Source organism: Peromyscus maniculatus, chromosome X, assembly GCF_049852395.1.
Source record: "Peromyscus maniculatus bairdii isolate BWxNUB_F1_BW_parent chromosome X, HU_Pman_BW_mat_3.1, whole genome shotgun sequence".
NCBI lineage: Eukaryota > Metazoa > Chordata > Mammalia > Rodentia > Cricetidae > Peromyscus > Peromyscus maniculatus.
The window spans coordinates 28,875,798-28,884,436 of NC_134875.1; the positions used below are offsets into that span (position 1 = coordinate 28,875,798).

An 8,639-nucleotide genomic window follows, 5' to 3' on the forward strand; every position below is an offset into this window, starting at 1 on the left:
TTAACCCTGTTGATGTCTGTGAATGCACCTCCAATGCATGCCTATTGGATCTGTAAGCCATGTTGGTGCATGTGGTCCTTGTTACCATGGGATAACATCTTGATTGCCATGACCTCTCTGGCCCCTTATGACCATATTGGTGAAAGTTTTCTGTGTTGCTAACATGAAGAATGAAAATTTCCAAGAACTAAAATTCCAACTGAAACTAAGTTTATATCCGGAATACTTGCTGTCACCTACAAACAAATTGATTTAATTCATCCATGCTGCATCTGTTAAACATGTCGATTTTCATGAGCAGACGTTCTATGCTATTCCTACTATTTCTGGAAGCCACTTTGATGCCAGTGTTCTTTCTTGTTCATGGATCTGATGTTGATATCCATCTGTCCTGCTACCTGAGACCATGTTGTTCTGTGTTTTCAACATGAGGAATGTGAATTTCCCTGATCTCAACTATCATAGATAACTATGTGGCTATCCATTCTACGTGCTGCCACATGATACCTTGTGGATTTAAATGATCCCTGCTGCTTCTGTTACCAATATGGATGTCCATGATTAGATACATACTGCTATTCCTACTACTTCTGGTAAAATGCTGATGCTCATGATCTTGTAAACCACTAGACACCATGTTGATTTCCATGATCTTTCCTGCTACAGGCGATCATGTTAATGTAAGTGTTCCTTGTTGCCAATGTATGGAATGGTAATTTCCAAGATTTAACAAATATTTGGTAACTAATTCATGCTGGCATCTGTACCCATGCTGATGTCATTGATCACTGCTGCCTTTACTAACCCTGTTGATATTAATTAATGGAGATCCCATGCATCCCTATTGGTTCTATAAGCCATATTTCATACAGGTGGTGCTTGTTAGTATGGGATAAATGCTTGATTGCCATAAATTCTCCAACCACTTATGACCATATTAAGGAAAGTGCTCCTTTTTGGCAATGTGAGGAAAAATAATTTCCAAGATATAACAAGCATTGGTAACTCAGCAGATATCTGTAATTCATGCTGCCACCTTCTACCATTATGATAGCATTGATAGCTTTTGCCAGAGTTAACCCTGTTGATGTCTATGAATGCACCTCCAATGCATTCCTATTGGTTCTGTAAACCATGTCAATGTATTTGGTCCTTGTTACCATGGGATAATATTTGATTTCCATGACCACTCTGGCCACTTATGACCATATTGATGAAAGTGTTCTGTGTTTCCAACATGAAGAATGTAAATGTCCAAGAACTAAAATACCAACTGAAACTAAGTTGATGTCTGGAATATTTGCTGTCACCTCCAAACAAATTGAATTCCTTCAACCTGCTTCATCTCTTAAACATGTGGATGTCCATGAGCAGACTTACCATGCTATTCCTACTATTTCTAATAGCCATGTTGTTGCCAGTGTTCTTCCTTGCCCTTGGATATGATGTTGATGTACATCTGTCCTGATACCTGATATCATGTTGATGCAAGAGTTCTGTCCTTCCAACATAAAGAATTTTAATTTCACTGATCTGAACTACCATAGTATAATTTATGGATATCCATGCTACATGCTGCTACCTGAACCCCTGTGGATGTCATTGATATCTGCTCCCTGTGTTAACCACTTGCACGTCCATGTTTAGAAGCACAATGCCATTCCTACTACTTCTGGAAGCAATGTTAATGCTTATTATCTTGTAAGCTTTGGTCACCATTTTGAATTCTATGATATCTCCTGTTACAAGTCCCCACCTTAAGGTAAGTGTTTCTTGTTATCCTTGTATAGAATAGTAGTTTTCAAGATTTAACCCACTTTTGCTAACTAAGTTGATACACATAATTCATACTGCCACCTCCAGCCATGCTGATGTCTTTGATTACTGTTGCCTTTGCTAACCCTGTTGATATTAATGAATGGAGCTCCCATGCATTTCTGTTGGTTCTGTAAGCCATGTTGATGCATGTGATCCTTGTTAACATGGGACAACATCTTGATTGCTATGAATTCTCCATCCCCTTTTGACCTTACTAATGTTCATGTTCTGTGTTGTTCTGCGAATATGAAGAATGTAATTTCTAAGAATTGAAATACTAACAGAAACTAAGTTAATATCCTGAATGCATGCTGCTACCTCAAAACATGTTGGGGACATTAATCCCAGATGAGTCTATTAAACATGTGTATGTCCATGGTTGGAACTGCAATGCTATTCCTACTCCTTCTGGACACAATGTTGATGCTCAGGATCTTCTTACCCTTGGACACCAGTTTTATTTTTTGACATCTTCTGCTTGAAGTGACCATGTTAAGGTAAGTATTCCTTTTTGGCAATATATAGAATGGCAATGCCTGAGACTTAATGAACCTTTCTTAACTTAGCTGGTATCTGTAATTCATTCTGCCACCTGCACCCATGCTGATGTCATTGACATCCGCTGCCTCGGTTAACCTTAATGATGTCTATGAAAGAACCTGTGATGCAGTCTTATTTGTTCTGTAAGCCATGTTGATGCATGTGGTCCTTGTCACCATGGAATAACACCTTGGTTGGCATGACTACTCTGGCCCCTTATGACTCTATTAATGTAAGTGTTCTGTGTTGCCAACATAAAGAATGTAAATTTTGAAGAACTAAACTATGTCGATATCTGGAATACTTGCTGTCAACTCCAAACCAATTGAATTCATTCATCACTGCTGCATCTGTTAAACATGTGGATGTCCATGAGAAGACATATTTTGCTATTCCCACTATTTCTGGAAGCTATTTTTGATGCCAGGTTCTTTCTTGCCCATGGATCTGATGTTGATGTCCATCTGTCCTGCTACTTGAGACCATGTTGAAGAAAGAGTTCTGTGTTTTCACCATGAGGAATACTAATTTTCCTGATCTAAACTATCATAGTAAACTATGTGGCTATCCATTGAACATGCTGCCACCTGAAACCTTATGGATTTAAATGATCCCTGCTGCTTCTGTTACCCATATGGATGTCCATGATTAGATACATAATACTATTCCTACTACCTCTGGTAGCAATGTTGATGCTCATGATCTTGTAAACCACTGGACACCATGTTGATTTTCTTGATCTCTCCTGCTTTAGGTGATCATGTTCATGTAAGTGTTCCTTGTTGCCAATGTATAGAATGGTAATTTCCAAGTTTTAACAACCTTTTGTTAACTAAGTTGACACACATAATTCATACTGATACCTGCCCCCATGCTGATGTCATTGATCACTGCTGCCTTTTAAAACCCTGTTTATATTAATAAATTGAGCTCCCATGCATTCCTAGTGATTCTGTAAGCCATTTTGATGCATGCAGTTCTTGTTTCCATGGGATTACATCTTGATTGCTATTTATTCTGCATCCCCTTATGACCTTATTAATGTAAGTGTTCTGTGTTGCCAATGTGAAGAATGCATTTTCCAAGAGAAACTAAATTAATATTCTTAATACTTGCTGCTACCTCAAACAATTTGGGGTCATTTTCCCAGCTGAGTGTCCATGAGTTAAACATGTCGATGTCCATGATTGGAACTACAATTACTAATCCTACCCCCTGGAAGCAATGTTGATGCTCATGATCTTCTTTCCTGTGGACACCAGGTAGATTTCCATGATCTCTCCAAGTACAAGTGACAATATTAAGGTAAGTGTTGCTTTTTGGCAATTTATAGAATGGTAATTCTCTAGATTTAATGAACCTCCATTAATTTAGCTGATATCTGTAATTCATACTTCCTCCTGCACCAATGCTGATGTCATTGATCGCTGCTGCCTCTGTTGCCCTTTTTGATATCTGAATGGACCTTCCATGCATTCCCATTGGTTGTGTAAGCCATGTTGATGCATGTGGTCCTTGTTATCATGGGATAACATCTTGATTGCCATGACCTCTATGGCCCCTTATGGTCATATTAAGGTAAGTGTTCTTTTTTTGCTAATGTGAGGAAAGTAAATTTCTACGAACTGAAATACCAACTGAAACTAAGTTGATATCTAGAATACTTGCTGCTCCCTACATATAAACTGAATTGATTTATCCCTGCTGCATGTAGTATACATGTAGATGTCCAGGATTTGATGTCTTATGGTATTTCTGGCATTACTAGAAACCATGTGGATGCCTGTGGTTTTTCTTGCCAGTATGTTCCATATAGATTTCCTTGATATCTCTTGCTACCTGTGACAATGTTAATGTAAGTGTTCTGTTCTGTCAATGTGAAGAACATAAATTTCCAAGAATTTAACCACCAACTGAAACTAAGTTGATATACAGAATGCATGGTGCCACCTCCAAACATGTTGAAGTCAGTGATCCCTCATGCCTCTGTTGGACATACTGGTGTTTATGATTCTAACTATAATGATATTCCTACAACATTTGGAATCCATGATGATGCCCATCATATTTGTACCTGTGGATACCATATTGATTATTGTGATCTCTCCTGCTGTCTTTGACCTTGTTAAATTAAGTCTTCTCTCACTTAATGAAGAACATTAAGTTCCAAGATTTAGCCATTGAAATGTTAATTTCCAAGATTTCACCAATTTTGGAAACTAATTTTATATCCGTAATTCTTGGTGTCATCTGAATCAATGGTCATTTTATTGATCGATGTTGCCTCTGTTAACCATGTTGATGCCTATGATCAGAACTTCCATGCTATTTTTATTCATTCTGGAAGCCATGTTGATGCCCATGCTCCTTGTTATCTCTGGATAACGTCTTGATATTGGTGACCTATGTGGTCAATTATGACCATATTAAGATAAGGTTTCTGTTATTCCAACATGAACAAAGTAAATTTCCAAGAATTCAACTACCATCTAAGTTAATATCCATAATTCATGCTGCTGTCTATAAACATGTTGATGCCATTATTCCCTGATGCCTCTGTTAATGGTCTTGATGTCTGTGATTGGACATTCCATGGTATTCCTACTATTTCAGGGAGCCATGTCAATGCCTGTGGTCATTCTTGTTCCTCAATATGAAGTTTATATCTATCTTTCCTGCCACTGTTTTGTGAATGAGAAAAATGTTAATTTTTAAGATTTAACCCAAACATAAGATGAAATCCATAATTTATGATGGCACCTGAAACCATGTTGATGTCATTGATCCTACTCTGTTAATCAAATTGATGTCTAACATAGGACATCATGGTATTCCTGCTTCTTCTGGAAGCCATGTAGATGCCTGTGGTCCTTCTTAACTACTATATACATTGTTGATTTCCAAGGTCTCTCCTGCCCATTGTGACTGCATTAAATTATTGTTCGGTGTTACCAACATGCAGAATGTTAATTTGCATGATTTAACCCACCATCCAAACATAAGATGAAATCCATAATTCATGATGGCACCTGAAACCATGTTGATGCCATCTGTTAACCAAACTAATGTCCATGGTTGGATGACCTACCATGCTCTTCCTACTATTTCTGGAAGCCTTGTTGATGCTTGTGATCTTTCTTACTGTGGATATGACATTGATGTCCATATCCATGGAGATCTTCTGCTACATGAGACCCTATTGTTGCAAGAGTTTTGTGCAGGCAATGTGATCAATGTTAATTGCCATGATCTCAGCTACCATCTGAAACTGTTATTTACATGCTGCCACCTGTTACCTTGTTGATGACATTGATGTCTGCTGTCCTCTTTATCATGTTCATGAACATTACTATGCTATTCCTATTGGTTTGAAGTCCATGTTGATGCCTTGTGGTACTTTTTGATCCTGTATAAGATGCTTATATTGATGGTGTGACCTGCCACCTGATACCATGCTGAGGTATTTTTCTGTGTTGCCCACATGAAGAATATTGATTTCCATGAGTTGACCTGCCATTGGAACTTAAGTTGATATCTATAATTCATTCTGTCCCTGGAACCATGTTGATATCACTGATCCTTGCTTCTTTTTTTATCATGTTAATTACCATGATCTGACCTACCATGCTATCCCTACTGCTTCTGGAAGCCATGTTGATGCCTGTGGTTATTGGTGCCCCTGAATATGATGTTGATGTCGATGTTCTGTTCTGACTCCTGAATCTGTGCTGAGGTAAATGTTTTTGTTGCCAATGTGAAGTATGTTCTTCTCTTGATCTAACCTACTCTCCAAAACTAAGTTGTACTTTATCACCCATGCTTCTTCAGGCCACCACTTTGATGTCACTGATCCTTGCTGCATGTTTTAACTATGTTGATATCCATGAGCCAATCCTCCATTCAAAACCATGTTGATGTCATGGATTCTTCCTACTTCTGGTAAGCATATTGATGTTCCTGTCTCAATGTGACAGCAGGGGCTATGCTGCCACTGGTAACCGTGTTGATGCATCTAGTCTCTCTTTCCACTGGACACCATGTCATTTCCATGACCCTATTCATTCTGAAAGCTACATTAATAGTGTTTGTCTTTGCTACCACTAGAGACCATATTGATGTCCTTGCTCCATATTTTACCAGTAACCATGCTGCTGTCTCTGATCTGTGCTGCCTCTGTTAACCATGTTGTTGTCTGGAATTTGATCTGCCCCCAAATCTATGTTGATATCACTGATTTGTACTGCTGGTGGCAAACATTATGACGTCTCTGATCTTTGCTGCCTCTGTTAGCTATGTTGCTGCCCATGATCTGACCTACCATTCAACCCCTAATGCTTCAGGAAGCCATGGTGATGCCTGCGATCCTTGTTGCCCCTGGATGCAATGTTGATGCCCATGTTCTGTCCTACCACCTAAGACCACATTGAGGTAAGTATTCTGTGATGCCAACATGAATAATGTTGATTTCCTTGATCCACATGCCATTCAGAACTAATTTAATACTCCTGATGCATGCCGCTGCAGGAAATCATATTGATGTCACTGTTCTTTGCTGCATCTTCTAACCATGTTGATGTTCATCATCCAACCTACTGTCCAAAACTTTTTTGATGTTACTGATCTACGTTGTAGCTGTCAACCATGTTGAGGTCACTGAACTTTGCAACTACCTGTAATCATATTGGTGTCTGCAGTGTACAGTGTCATCAGAAACAGTGTTGAAGTCATTCGTCCATACTGCTTCCTTAGACCCAGTTCAAGTAAGTTTCCTGTGTCCCTCATGTGTACAATATTGATTTCCATGATCTGTCTGCCACCTGAAACTAAGTTGATATCCACGATCTATACTGACACAGGCAACCATGTTGATGTGACTGATTCTTGCTGCCTCTCTTAACCTTGCAGATATCCATGATTCAACCTGTCATCTGGAACTTTGTTGATGTCACTGATCTTTGCTGTTGCTGTCAACCATGTTGATGTTACTGAAACTTGCTTCCACTTGTAACCATACTGCTGTCTCTAGTCTGTTATAATCTGTGACAATTCTGAAATCAATGGTATATACTACCACCTGAGACCCACTTCAGGTAAGTGTCCTGTGTTGGCACTGTATACAATGTTGAATTCTGTGATTTGTCTGCCACCTGAAACTAAGTTGATGTTTATGATCTGCCACAGGAAACCAACCATGTTGATGTCACTGATCTTTGTTCCCTTTATGACCATGTGGATGTCCATTATCTGACTTAACATCTGAAATTATGTTGATGTCACTCATTCTTGCTGCTGCTGATAACCATGTTTATGGCCATAGTCTTTGTTGGAATCTTAGACCTTGTGAATATCCATTGTCCATGTTTCCACCTGAGTCCATGATGATGACCATGATGACTTTAGTCTTTGCTGCTGTCAGCCATAATGTTGATGCCTCTGATTGGTCCTTCTACTGGTGACTAGGTCAATATGAATGATCTGAGCTGCCAACAGAAACTATTTTGATATCATTAAGCCATCATTGTGCTGGAAACCATGTTGCAATCTTTGTCCTTGATGCCCTCAAATACTATGTTTATGTTCATGCTCTGGGTTGTATGCTGAAGACCAGTTGGATATCCATGACCCAGCTGCTGATGGAGACTGTGTCGATATCTGTGATCAGTACTGCCACAAGAAAACTTCCTGATAGTGATCTGTGATGCCTCCCTCAAACATGTTATGTTGGTGATCTGTGTTGATGTCCTGGACCAGATGGATGGCAGTTATCCAAGCTGTCACCAGTAATCTTGTATTCCATGATCTGTGCTGCTCCTGGATACCCTGTAGAAGTCTATGATTCATTGTCCTGCTGGAAACCATGTGGAAGGCCTTGATCTATACTTCCACTGACTTTTATGGGCAAGGAAATTCTTTTGCAGTAGTATCAATGACTGTAGATCATAACTGAAATTCAGATGGACATTGAAGGCTTCTATGCCACCATCCCTCCAAAAAAGAAAATCTAGACAGGATCTTATTGGAGAGTTCTTGAAAGTTGTAATAAAAATACTTAACTGTAGGTCTTCAGAGTTGATGGCTTCAGGCAGGGGTTGGGAAAGAACTCCTCTTTGAAGGGCTAGCTACTGCAAGTTTGCCCAAGCTCCAATGAGTATAAGGAGAACACCAATTGGACTTGTTATATTGTATTTTTTCTATTCTGGGGGAGGATGCCACAAAGGTGAGAGGGTGGACCTGGGAGGAATGGGAATCAATTGTGATTGAGGTATGTTGTATGACATTCT

At 39.2% G+C, this 8,639-nt stretch overlaps 1 long non-coding RNA gene across 1 annotated transcript; it reads left to right on the top strand.

The window, feature by feature from the left end:
- Positions 1–2,142: 2,142 nt before the first annotated feature.
- LOC107399714 (uncharacterized) lies at positions 2,143–8,416 on the top strand. The gene is made up of 7 exons (XR_006068099.2): positions 2,143–3,663; positions 6,008–6,091; positions 6,187–6,297; positions 6,649–6,786; positions 6,883–7,118; positions 7,264–7,448; positions 7,540–8,416. It is a non-coding gene; the product is annotated as an uncharacterized LOC107399714 (long non-coding RNA).
- Positions 8,417–8,639: the final 223 nt, after the last annotated feature.